Source organism: Malus domestica, chromosome 13 (assembly GCF_042453785.1).
Source record: "Malus domestica chromosome 13, GDT2T_hap1".
Classification (NCBI taxonomy): Eukaryota; Viridiplantae; Streptophyta; class Magnoliopsida; order Rosales; family Rosaceae; genus Malus; species Malus domestica.
This window is the reverse complement of record NC_091673.1, coordinates 17,652,865-17,666,744: the sequence shown is the minus strand read 5'-3', so window position 1 is coordinate 17,666,744 and position 13,880 is coordinate 17,652,865. Positions and strand designations below refer to the sequence as shown.

Sequence of the window (13,880 nt, the reverse complement as noted above, 5' to 3'; positions counted from 1 at the left end):
TCGAGATCGTGGGATTATGTCTCATAAGCACGCATGAGGACGGTTCCCGAGAGTCGGTTTCACTTCTTCAAGGTCGAGGCAGTGTAAATCGACGACCTTAGAAGCGATGTGGCAATGTTTGGGCCTAAAAATATTGTTTTGGGCCGAGCTTAGATCTTTTTCAGCCCGGTATCGGATAGGCCAAGTTTAGATTCGTTCTCGGCCCAGAAGTCGTGTACAGGTGTTATTGATATTTAGTCCATGGGCCGCATGGTTAAATTTGGCCATATCATATGGGAAGTTGGAATATAGACGAATCCTGTTTTGAAAAGGAGTTATGACGGGATCAGGATAATGAGATTGAATAAAGTTTGATAACAAGTTACGTTCAAAGTCCTATTGGGAATAGGATTGGTTGAGATAAAAGAGTTCTAATCCGAGAAGGATTGGGATTCAATACAGGTTGGCCCCTATAAATAGAGGAGGTTGTGCATCATTCAAGCCCCCTTCAATTCAATACACAACTTCCATGTGCAAATTCTCTCAACAACCTTGAGATTTTTTCCTTTTCTCTTTTCGCCGACACATCTTCAGTTTGGATAAACAGCACTGTGAAGGCAATCGGTGATATCTTCAGTCAGCATAGATAGCACTGTCGCCGTAGAATCAGCCAACCTCGCAGCATCTTCAGTTTGGATAAACAGCACTGCGTCGAGGGCGACTAGTTATCTATCCAAGTCTCGGTCGAAAAGGATTTCCGAATCCTTATTGGTCGAGGTCATCTCATTAGCTTTCTCGGCGAACTGAGGTGTTACAGTTTATTAGGCTCGGCACATTGCACGCCGAGTTAGTTTATGATTGGATACTCTCAAGTGGGATTTAGAGTTTGGCATTCTGACGGCTGAACCAAGTTTATTGTTAAGACATATATCCGCTTTGAGTATTTGTGCCCTTACACTTTGGTGTCGATTCGGCGTGGGCTTATTCTGACGAATACCATCACTGTTACCGAATCCGACGACGACGATTTGTGAACTTCGTAAGAATAGTAGCCTTGTCTTCAGGTTCGAGAACCCAAAAGGCTGAGACGTGTTCCTTCCTCGGTCGCAATCGCAAGACGTAGAAGTCGGCTACGCACTCAACATAGCATCAGCATATTTTACTCCTCGGCCGAGCTCGGCCGACGAGTTGGCACGCCCCGCATTCAACCGAATGACGTAGTTAGCTTATAGATTACTCGGCCTGCGCGCCACGTAGGCTTGGTAGTTTTTAGAGTCAACATTTGTATAATGGCTTAGGAAGTTATAGGAAAAAAATAGAATTTAAAAATATATGAAACAAATTTTGTAAAATAGAAATTATAGGAAAAAAATAGAATTTAAAAAAAATTATGAAACAAATTTTGTAAAATAAACGTTATAGGAAAAAAAATATGGAAAAAAATATAATTTAGAAAAAATATAAAATAAATTTTGTAAAATAGAAGTTATAGGAAGTTATAGAAAAAATAGAAGTAATAGGAAAAAAATTGTGTAAAAAAATAAAAATAAAAATAAAACTATAAAAAAATAAAAAATAACGGCTAGCTGACGTCAGCTAGCCGTTGCATTTGAAATTTGGCCTAGAATTCTTATCATATATTCTTGTCGGTTATATCTGACAGGAATGCTAGAATTTCTGGCCCAGCCCGGGGCTGGCTGTATTGGGCCAACCAATTGGCCTTTTGACCCTTTCAGATTCCGTGGGACCAACTGATTGGCCCTCTAGCCTAGCCTTCGGTTGGAGACGGTTTTCGGGCTATTTTTGGCTCTCTAGCCCTCTGGACTCTTTGGTTGGAGATGGCCTTACAATCCTCTCTTCGAAATAAAGAAAAAGACGTCATCACCTATGAAGCTTTACATTTTATATGTGAGTATTTTCGTTATTTTGATTTTGTGCATGGTGTACTATATTGCATCATTAATACATTTGATAAGAAATTTTCAGTTTCTGGTCACTTAAGATGGCAAGAAAATGGACACAATAAATTATCCATGATCTTTATCATGCTAGCTGAGAATTGGAAAGTGCCTCAAATTATTAGTTATTAAACTCTTCCTTTTTGTTTGAAATGCGGGTGGTGTTGGACAAATGGGATAAAAGAAATGGTTGTTGCCCTGTGTTTTACTTTGTTGGTTGGCAAGAAGCATGTTCAGTTGATTCAATTTATTCTTTTACTTTCTATGACAAGGTAATCCTTTGCAGTCCTTTGGTATCAAGGTTTTTTATTTTTATTTTTTGAACCAACATTCGTGGTATTTTATTGATTCACTAAAACTCATATTTTAATTTTATGGATTTTTGGTGTCTGATTTTGGTTTTTGATGTTTTCTCAATGATTGACTTCTTTGATGTTCATTTTTTTATGTTTTCTCAGTGGTACGGTGACTACTAGAATTACTGGGTTTTCGATTTTATTAGAATCGATTTTTAAGTCGCCGGGTTTGTATCCTTTTTGGTCAGTTTTGTTTTAATCTCATAATCTTTGTTTCTTTCATCGCTAAATTTTGAACTTAAAACATGCAGACTCTAAGGGACACCATCCATCAAGAGTATCTTCATGTTGTCAAGAGGCGAGTTTTTACAGGTTTGAACCCCTCACTTGCCACTCATCAGTGGTTGCTATTTCTGGAACTTCTACTTGAATTTCCATGATTTGATTTTATAGTTTATTTCTCTTGCATTTTGTGAATGTCAGTGATGGGCGCAAGAGCTGATGAAGAGGTAAAACTTATTGCACTGTTGAAATTACGGTATATCTATGCCACTGTGAAAGCTCATTTTCTAATTATTTTACTTTGTACAGACAATTGAAAGATTAATTGAGACAGGAGACAGTGAACAAATTTCATTAATTGAGACAGGAGACAGTGAACAAATTTTCCAAAAGGCAATCCAATAACAAGGGGGAGGCCAGGTTTGTTAAATATCCTTTTTTATTCTCTGCCCCCAAATAAGCATTTTTTACAATCGAAATTGTGCATTGTCTCACAAACTTGACACATTTTTTGACATCTTAAACAATTAATTTTAAGCTCCTAACTCTTCTAGCTTGGGTTGTTGAAAACTTAATTTTCTGATTAAGATTGATCATTTCCAAAATTGTGTATCAAATTGTAGATAATGGACACTCTGGCCGAAATTCAAGAGCGACATGATGCTGTTAGATATCTTGAGAGGAAGCTTCTCGATTTACAATAGGTATCTTCTTAGTTTGTTCAATGATGTGTACTCTCTGATGGAAATGAAGTTGCCATATAATACAGATGTCTACCATAGGCCTTACTTTTTAGAGTTCACTTTACAATTTGGTATTGCCGTATTGAATACAATAACATTTTAGATTACATTGATCCGTATTATTTTATATATAAAGATTAGTTTATAGGTGTATGCACTTAATATTGGATATATGATATTTTTCAGGCTTAGTTTGATTCCAACTCCTTTTTGAATAAAAAATTGGTAAGTTCGAGTCAATTTGATTATTTCTTGCTTTTCTGCTTAATTTCTACTTCTTTTTTCCTGCTTTTCTGTTGTTTTTCTGTAGCTTATCTGTTGCCTGTCTGCTCTCCCCCTTTTCTGCTGCCGTCCATTGCCTTGGACAAAAAAAAAAAAAAAACCCATTTGCCAAAGCCACAAGAAAAGAATATATGATGTTGGTGTTTTGTGTATCTGTTTCACATCTGTGTTGCAAAAATTTGATTCGAATTGGTGGATTTGGGTAAGAAACTGAGAAACCGTAACATTTCTTTCGGTTTTAAGAGCGGAAATGGACATGCATGTGTTTCTCTTTGTGAGATATAAGGGATTGAGGAATTTTGAGAGTGGTGACTAGCTAAGGAATACAGAAGGAATAATTTTTTCGTTTTGGGATCTAGAGTTTACTGCAAAGTTGATTTCTCTTGATTTTTTTGTTGTTTTACCATCTTTTGTTCATGTATTTGAATGGATTTTTTTTTAATTTCTGCCTATTTATGTAAACCCCTATTCAATTTGTTGGAATTCATCAGAGAGTATTGGGTCTAATCATTTCCTTTTAATTTTTCAGGTTGTTTTTTTATTTCTATAGGGGAGTTGCAGGTGTCCATGTCAGATTCATAAGGAAAAAGAACCATTTTTGTGGATATATTGAAACATGTAAGAAATTGTTCTCTACTAACATATGAGGAAAAATTAGAATTTTTCCAGTAAATTTGTTCTCTATTGGTTAAGTAGTTTAGGCAATATGGACAGATTACTTCAAAATTCAAATTGAATGATGGTTTATTGGTGTGAATTATGTTACATGTTTAGCTATTCTGATAGATGTATATGTATTAATATTCAATTTATCCCCATTCTCTTATGGTGTTTACTAAACTGTTGTGCACTATTGCTGCACAACCTCTGATGGTTCCATTGTTGGGCAAAAAATTGAGATTAAATTTAATTACAAAATAAAAAACTAGATCGCTACACAGACTAATGTTGTTTGCATATTTAGTTGTTTTGTAACTTAGGTGATTTGGGTTTGTACAGTTTTTTTTCGTCTTGGAGCCACTGGCTTGCAGGTTTTCGAGTGTTCAATTGTTTACTCCTTGCTATAATATATTCTACAATAACATGTTAACAATTGTTTTAGACAACATGATCTGACCGCATTTCCAAAACAAATTAAAAAAGTCATGATCGAAAACCTTTTTTAAAGTCTGCTTGAATCAGGACTTATCGAATCAAGGCAACTGCAAGGAAATTTGAGCTTTGGCATGTATAGATACGATTTTGCAACGAAGCTAGGACTTATTGGATGTGAATATTTGTATGATCGAATTTGTGATTAATATTTCATGATTTTATTAGAGTTTTTCGTTTAAATTTGTGGGTTTTAGTTTAAATTGTGGGTTTTGGAGTTTGAATATGTAAAGGCTGCTTGAGAAACTAACAATATACAAAATTTGAATGATTCTATTTGTTTCTATTTGTTTTTCCGGATTTGTCTTCTATTGGCTATTCTGATTTTCTCTGGCTAACGGACTCTCTGAAAATGTGTTTTGGCTTTTTTAATTCAAAAACTAAAACTCATTTCGTTTGTCGACGATGATTTGTTATGAGGTATTGCTATAAAATGGAGAAATTAACACCGATTCTATTACTATGTGTACATCAGTTTGTAATATCTAATCTTAAAATAATTTTTTTTTTGGTAGTCAGAAAGAAGGCACTCAAATTACTTCTGCTCCAACCCATTTCAACAATTTATCACGCTTTAGTTGAAGCTCCTGGGAAGCATATCCATTATATTGCCAACCTTGAAAAGCCTTGGTAAATAATGTCAGTAGTTGCTTCTCCAACCCTTTTCCCTAATTTAAGTTTTTTAAGCTTCATTTCCTTTTTCCTATATGTAGTTTTGCTTGTGTTGGGAGTTAGCATCTTTGGTTTCGACATTGTTTTGTTTGTGATAGGTCTCAATATATTGCAAATATTTTGTAAGTTGAGGTGCTAAAGATTTTGCATTAACTTATTTTTTTCATTTGCCCGTGTTCTAATCCAAAAGGTTTAAAGTTGGTTGAATATTACAAACTGGTATAGGTTTGGTTATAATAAAAGAAGTAATATAAATTATTACTAGGGGTGTGATATTCACACACCTCATTTTACTTCTCACACACCTTTTTAATTTTCGGCCATCGGATCGGATGAATTGAAGAAGATCAACAAACTAAAATTATTAAGGGGTGTATGAGAAGTAAAATGGGGTGTGTGGATAGCACACCCCTCATAGTCTCATTACTATGACATAGTAACATTGCGAGAGGTCTTTTATTAATCTCTCTATCTATGACAGTACGAAATATATCATAGATGAGACTAATATTTAAACCATGTTTATGTACTGGTGAAATACAAGCATCTATATTTCATTGGAAAATCAGGTGAAATACAGGTGTTTTTATCTGCAAAAAATTCAGATATGGTGTCTTAATAACTTTCCCATGCTATTCTATTTGATTCTTTAATCAAAGTTTTGTAGCTTTTAGATTTGGTGGATGTTAGTAAATCAGGTAGTAAAAAGTATTCTTTTGCTTATTCTCAATGTAGTCAAATTTTCTCAAGACGATTTGAGTGGGGAAAAACAATGTCAAACATATGTCGTATATATAAGCGTTTCTTTTGGTTGTGAAGAGAATACTATGGAGTGTGTGCACATTTGAATTTTCAGTTTCCTCGACTGTATTCAATCTCCCATTTCATTATAGAGACCTCACGTAGTACTTAATTGTTCTCCACTAAGATGCATGCTTCACTACAATCGAATGAAAAAAAAAGACCATTGCAATGTTGGTATTTCGTATATCTTATTTATAACTATGTTTTCTATTGCAAATTATTGCCACAACAATTTATATACGCGAGGTCCATGTGGCTATTATGCATGCATTATTTTCTTCTAACTGAGGATACGTTTTAATTAGTTCCTCCCTTGATTTTTTAGGTACAGAGTGGTGCTGAAAGTTTTCCTCATTATGCTCCTATGCCCAGTTGGTCGGGTGTATATGACATGCAGTGAGCTCAGGGACACAGATAGGTTAATTCATCCATGATGCTGAGCCCTGTCTTGAATGGTATCTTGGGCGCCGCGTTTTAGATGCTTAGGTATATGATTGAAGTGTTATCTGTAGTTTTTCTTTTTGGAATTCATAATATTTGCAACTATAAAAAATAATATACTTTTATACCTCTGTTTCTCATTTCTTTGTTTTCATGAGAAATTAATTGTCATTGGCAGCACTATAGAAAACCATCTTTCTGCATTATTCTCCGCTTCATACATAGTTACATGATTTTAGGTTTAATATCTAGCTTTTTAGTTGTAGATTACTTATATGGGTCTTTAACTACAATATCAAATTTCTTATTTTGTCATGTTTTTACTTTTGACTTGCTGATATTTATTTTAGAATCTAGAATTATATCTAATATTTGTTTATTTCCTGACTGTCTTAATACCTCACTGTCTCCAGATTTTAAATTTTGATAAGAACCATGAAAATGATTGAAAAGTACGATGTTGTTTTTGAAATATATATTAGCATCCCCTTCTCACCCAAATGCCAAAATCAGGTGGCTTGACTTGAGGTGTTTTCAGATATTGTAATTGAATCAACAATTAGGTTACACTTTAACAAAAATATGTAAAAAGGGTTGATAACCACATTTTAAGAGAGAAGTACTATTTTGTCTTTTGATAGTTGTCAACAGATTTGTCGTTGAGTCAATAACATGCTCTGAGTCTGAAATCTTTGCTCTTCTCTTTTGCATTCCCAAAATTTGTTTCCTGTAGCTTGGGAAGAAAATTCTGCAAACCGTGCAAGATCCTTTACATGTGCAATTTGGGATGCTCATTTTGCAATCCAACAATAGAAAAAAAGTTTAAAAGTCTTAATTGAAAACATTAATTCCCAACCATTTACAACAGGATAGCTTTTTAAGTATGAATAATCATATTGTTTGTTACACATTGTTGTATAACCATTTGTGTGGTAGACAGATCAACTACTTTTTTAGCTATTATAATTTCTTTGTTTGACATACTAATTTTTCTTTATTTGCTTGATTTGTTTTGTAACAGGAACCAAAGAGAAAAAAGAATGAGCTCAAGGGTGCAATATCGTTGAAGATCAGCACTAAACAAGTTATGTAAATCCTACTAACTCTCTACGTATTGAAGGTTGTGCAAATATAACTAAGCTACCAACTAATACTTAGTAGTCAAAGTACTCCAATGTTTGGAGTACATTGGTAAAATAGGAGCAACTATATTTTGGGCATCTCTTAATATGTATATATCAGTGTACATAGCTAAGCTATAAACTACTACCATATACTTTATATAAATAATTTGTGCATGTTCTATATAAATAGTTTTTTCATATCTATGCAACATGCTATAATACATTTAGGCCCTGATCTTAACCCTTTTATACAATACTTATAATTTGTTTGACATTTAGGCCCTTATCCTAATTCCTAATTCCCAAGGTTAAACCCAATTGTGCTTTATTTAGCTGCTTAAAGCTTTAGTTTGTTGATTGTTATGTTTTATCAGCTGTAATAAAGCCGCTCTCCATGTTTTTGCCTTTGAAAATGTGTGCTTGAAAACTTACTTGCTGAAACGACAACGGAACAGTTTTTATGTTTTTTGTTAACTGCTTAAACAGGTGCCTGGCCTGCAGGACAAGTATTTTGCCACCTTTATTATAGGGGCAAAATATGTGTGGACTACATTTTCGTTTTGTTTCTTCTGTAACTTATGGAAACAGGCATCCTGCATCTTTTTTGCTTTAAACATTAGTGCTTGAAAGATTAGCTGCTGAAACAAGAACAACACACTTTTTTTGCTTTTTTGTTTAGCTGTTAAAACACGTGCCTGGTCTGTAGGACATATATTTTGCCATCTTAACTTGAAGGGCAATATAAGTGTTAAATGTATGTTACTTATGTTTCTCAAGGACACATAGTATTTTTTTTTGCAACTGTACATTTTTGTAATCAGCTCGGTTGAATGTATATAAAAGCCGAACTACTTATCTTACCGACTCCTTTTACTTATCTATCCCTTTTATTCGTTCTTGATTATGTTGAATTTTTTTTCTTCAAGTTAAATGTCTTAATTCATATGGTTAAGGCTGATGCATTCAAGTCCCGCAACAACGCGTGGGCATTTTTACTAGTAACATTAAAAGGACATGTACCTTTGTGCCGGATATGAAAAAGAAGTCCCGAGGCCTTGAGGGATCAAAAAATGCCATTTTACCTTAGAGTTTTATCATAAGCAGCAACCTGCAAGGGAATAACTTAACGATGACGAAAGATATCATAGAAGAAGGACAAGATATATCACAGCCAAATAATTTATATACCTTGAAGGGAAGGATGTTAAGTCACTTAATACTTTCTTGCCATGATCGGCATCATACAGATCTCTCTTCTCTGTTGGATGGCCCATCCCTGCAGGGTCCCGACCAACAATGTAAAAGTTAGCGCCTGCATTAATCCTAGCCTTTGCGTGCCACTGCACCTCAGTTTATAGGTTCTTATACAGATCAACCTATGTGGGTTTTGCTCCTCTCTCTCTCTCTCTCTCTCTTCCTCCCTCTCTCTCAGTCTTCCCTTCTCTTCATAAAATTGTGAATCCATATGGTTTCTTCTTTGAAGACGTCATTTGTTCCCTTAAAGATCAATTCATATGGGATGTTGATTCAGAGGGTGGTGGTGGAGGAGGAGGGGGAGGAGTAGTAGGATGGGAGTGAAGGGAAAGAGCCCAGTTTTGCCGTCGAACTTACTGTATGTACACGATATGCACACATGACATGTATGTGACATGCATATGATATGCTCACAGATTTGAACCAATAAAAAAACCCAGAGCTTAAAAACGTCATCACCTGTGAAGTTTTACATTTTATATGTTGGTAATTTCATTATTTTGCTTTTGTGTATGGTGTAGATGGCTTGTACATGATTGGTTTGTCCTACTTTAGTCCCAAAACTAAGAAAAAAAGTCATTTTTGACCATTTCCTTCTAATATTGTGAGGGGAGGAGAGTCTCGGTCCCATCTTCCAGCTTCAAAACAATTGGGGGACGTGAAGCGTAATCGGGAAGATGTCCTCCCTGAGGGTTGTTGTTACTGATCATGAATCCATCAAATTCAGTCTCGCCTCAAATATACCAAAACCAAACAAAAACACGTATTATTTAATGTGGGACCATGATTTGCGAATTTGATTCTAAAATACAATAAATTTTACAAAACTGTAATCATTCGCTCAGGAGCTTCATATCATTTGCACTTCAATTATAAGGATTTATAATTTCAAATTTTAGTCAGAATTAAAAGATGTTATAAACATGTGAAAGCTGTGATTGTTGTTCATAAAAAAGAAAAGTTTTATAGTTTTAATTACCTTGTATTTGAGAAGAGGTTCAGAACTCTCTTCAATTTCTTTTGGTTTTGGTTTGGCTTCAGGCTTTAGCCTTAGTTGTTGCCATTGAGAAGAACGAAATTCCAGGACTGACGCTGGAGTTGACATAATCTTCATCATCTTTCATTGAAATTCTCCGCCATGCTTCCGCTGCCATTCGATGAGGAACTGAATTTCTCCGCTATGCTTCCGTCGACATTCGAGCATTTGAGGCCGAGAAGCAAAACCCACCCTTGTGATGCAGCCGTGGATCCCTCTGAGCAAACGGTGGGGCAAAGTACTGCCCTTGCAAAGATACCTTTATATCCTTCTCCAAAATGTACAACATAATAAATAAATTTAAGATGTGTTGTTTGGTTGTTGAGAAAATATATAAAATTGAAAAACAAAAAAAGAAGAAGTGATTCTTTTCAACATATTTGGATACATTAGTTCTTGAAATTTTATGTTTGATTAGTGTATGTTTTCATAACTAGATTATGTTCTCATAATTAAATTATGATTTCTTAAATTAAAATGGGAAAAAAATAAAATTAAAATCCACTCTTTCACCCACTCTCTTTCAAATTTCTAACACCTAGGAGTCAACTGGAAATGTCAGAGAGAGACATGAATCACAAACATGAAACCAAATCAACCAAAAATCAAATGTTTTTGTCTAAAAAAAGATCAAACCCTCCTGAAACCCAGAAATTTCATAAAGAATTTTATTTTGAAGAGTTTCCTAACATTTCTCTTTGCATAAAGCACCGGTCATATAAAACCATAAAGTACTTTTGACTATTTTAGACTACTTTTGACTACAATTGCTTCAAGAAATACAAATAAAAAATAAAAGCAAGGGCAATCCCAAAACAGATCCTTTTGCTATAATAAGCATAAGGTCGACCTGTTTGAGTGGGCACCAATCACCATTCCTTTAGATAATTTAAGGATGTGATATCCACACCTTATTTTACTTCTCATACATTTTTTTAATTTTCGACCGTCGGATCGGATGAATTAAAGAAGATCAACGGACAGAAATTATCAAGATGTGTGTGAAAAGTAAAATAGGATGTGTGGATATCACATCCCATAATTTAAAAGGAATACTAATAAAAATGACTTAAAAATTTTGAGTTTTAACGAAAATGAAAAAATAAAGGGTAAAATGAATAGTACCAGGATAAACTTTTTAGTGTAAAAATATGATTTTTCGTTAAATTAAACAGTACTGAAAGTTTTTTGTTAAAGTTCACTAATTTCAATAATAGCGCCAAGTTCTAGCAATTTCTCAGCAACTTTTAATAAATATTAAAAAAATTAAGATAACACATTTTAAGAGGCACGAGCGTCCGCAATTAAAAAAGGCTTCTTACATGCGCGTGATTGTGCGCGAGGAGGCTAGTGAAAAATGAAAACATATGCAATGTGTGATAGGAAAAGAAAGCCAAAATCAATGTTTGAGAAAAGGTCAAAATAGGCTATGTACTAGAACAGTTCTAAGGACAAAAGTGTAACAAAAACAAGCGAAAGTGTGCATGTCAAACATGACACGTGTGATAAGAAAAGGCTTTTCACGTACACATAGATGTTAGTAAAGAGAAATAATGTATGTGGAATTAGAAAATTTAATACCTTACTATGTGTCTGGTTCAACCTTTTAACAAAAATATGCAAATACAAATGCATATACATATTTTGTCACATCCCCGCCTGGGTCCACCACATCTCGGGCTCATTCCACCACTGTAACACGATATTGTCCGTTTTGGGCTTACCATTCCCTTACGGTTTTGTTTTTGGGAACTCACGAGCAACTTCCCAGTGGATCACCCATCCTGGGAGTGTTCTTGCCTCCTTCTCGCTTAACTTCGGAGTTCCTACGAAACCCGAAGCCAGTGAGCTCCCAAAAGGCTTCGTGCTAGGTAGGGATGTGAATATAGATTTAAGGATCACTCCCCTGAGCGACGTGGGATGTCACAATCCACCCCCCCCTTAGGGGCCCGGTGTCCTTGTTGACACACTTCCAGCCAGGGATTGGCTCTGATACCATTTGTCACATCCCGGCTCGGGTCCACCACATCTCGGGCCCGTTCCACCACCGTAGCACAATATTGTCCGTTTTGGGCTTACCATTCCCTTGCGGTTTTGTTTTTGGGAACTCACGAGCAACTTCTCAGTGGATCACCCATCCTGGGAGTGCTATGGCCTCATTCTCGCTTAACTTCGGAATTCCTACGGAACCCGAAGCCAGTGAGTTCTCAAAAGGCCTCGTGCTAGATAGGGATGAGAATATACATTTAAGGATCACTCACCCGGGCGATGTGGGATGTCACATATTTGACGAAGAATGTTTTTGTAAGTCATGCATAATGTGTGATTCAAAATAGCATATGTAGGGGCAAGTAACGCCCGTAATAATAAAATTGTCGAATTGTGTTTGCCATCTAATTCGTGACGCATGGCAAGATTCTTCAACATTCTACATCTATAATGACATTGTAGGTGCTTGCGATGGCACGGATGCGACTTCCTTCAATTGGTTTCAATGGCAAGTAGCACCCGTAATAATAAAAATGCAAAATTGGGCCTGCAATCTAATTCATGACGCATGGCAAGATTCTTCTACATTCTATATTTATAATGACATTGTAGGTGCTTGCGATTTGTGAATGCAACTTCCCTCAGTGTTTTTGGGTGGCAAGTAGCGCTTGTCATAATAAAAATGCTGAATTGTGCCTGGCATCTAATTCATGATGCATGACGAGATTCTGCTACATTCTATATCTATAATGACATTACACGTGCTTGCAATGGGACAAATGCGAATTCCCTCAATTGGTTTGGGTGGCAAGTAGCGCCTGTAATAATACAGATGTCGAATTGTGCCAGTCATCTAATTCGTGATGCATGGTGAGATTCTATATCTATAATAACATTGTAGGTGCTTGCAATGGGACGGATACGATTTCCATCAATTGGTTTGGGTGGAAGTAGCACCCGTAATAATACATATGTCGAATTGTGCTTGTCATATAATTTGTGACGCGTGGCGAGATTCTATATCTATAATGACATGTGATGGGACGGATGCGACTTCCTTCAATTGGTTTGGGCGGCATAGCCCCTTGCATCTGTGTTAGCTTGTACATAAAGACTAGTAGAATATAAATTTATTTCTATAATGACACTTACGCTAAAAATAAAATAACAAAAATAAAGCAGTAGTGCCTATTGGAATATAAACTTAATTATCTCTAATTGACACTTACACAAAAAAGAAAAAAGAAAATAAAAAGGAAGCCCAACAACTTCCTAAACAAAATTTCCAAGCTTTGATTAGATAAGCTTACCTCGGACGGCTGATGTAAAATTTATATCTAACCATTTGGAGCAAAAAGAAACTTCAGTTGGTTTGAGTGGCAAGTAGCGCCCATAATAATAAAAATGTCGAATTGTACCTGTCATCTAATTCGTGACGCATGACGAGATTCTTCTACATTGTTTTGTCTACAATGAGGTGCTTGTGATTGGACGAATCTGACTTCCCTCAGTTGGTTTGCGTGGCGAGTAGCCCCCGTAATAAAAAAAAATGCTTAATTGTACCTGCCATCTAACTCGTGACTCATGGCGAGATACTTCTACATTCTATATTTATAATGACATTGTAGGTGCTTGCGATTGGCGGATGCAACTTCCCTCAGTTGGTTCGGGTGGCAAGTAGCGCCCTCATAATAAAAATGTCGAATTGTGCCTACCATCTAATTCGTGATGCATGGCAAGATTCTTCTACATTTTATATCTATAATGACATTACAGGTGCTTGCAATGGGATATATGCGACTTCCCTCAGTTGGTTTGGGTGGCAAGTAGCGCCCGTAATAATAAAAATGTCGAATTGTGCCAATCAT

The 13,880-nt window shown here is 35.6% G+C and overlaps 3 long non-coding RNA genes across 5 annotated transcripts; 2 read left to right on the top strand and 1 right to left on the bottom strand.

Annotated features, from left to right (window-relative positions):
* The first annotated feature begins 2,378 nt into the window (after positions 1-2,378).
* LOC139191016 (uncharacterized) lies at positions 2,379-2,868 on the top strand. Its single transcript, XR_011575148.1, has 3 exons — positions 2,379-2,605; positions 2,717-2,742; positions 2,825-2,868. It is a non-coding gene; the product is annotated as an uncharacterized lncRNA (long non-coding RNA).
* A 43-nt stretch (positions 2,869-2,911) lies between these two features.
* On the top strand, positions 2,912-8,461 carry LOC139191010 (uncharacterized). Of its 3 annotated transcripts, none has more exons than XR_011575136.1 (5): positions 2,912-3,219; positions 4,070-4,158; positions 5,208-5,331; positions 6,494-6,654; positions 7,631-8,461. It is a non-coding gene; the product is annotated as an uncharacterized lncRNA (long non-coding RNA). The 3 variants fall into 3 exon arrangements; XR_011575137.1 differs by lacking the exon at positions 2,912-3,219 and adding an exon at positions 3,382-3,483; XR_011575135.1 differs by lacking the exon at positions 2,912-3,219 and adding an exon at positions 3,562-3,742 and having other exon boundaries at positions 7,631-8,460.
* On the bottom strand, positions 7,088-9,933 carry LOC139191011 (uncharacterized). Its single transcript, XR_011575138.1, has 3 exons — positions 8,922-9,933; positions 8,754-8,841; positions 7,088-7,357 (listed from the first exon to the last, which is right to left on the bottom strand). It is a non-coding gene; the product is annotated as an uncharacterized lncRNA (long non-coding RNA).
* Positions 9,934-13,880: the final 3,947 nt, after the last annotated feature.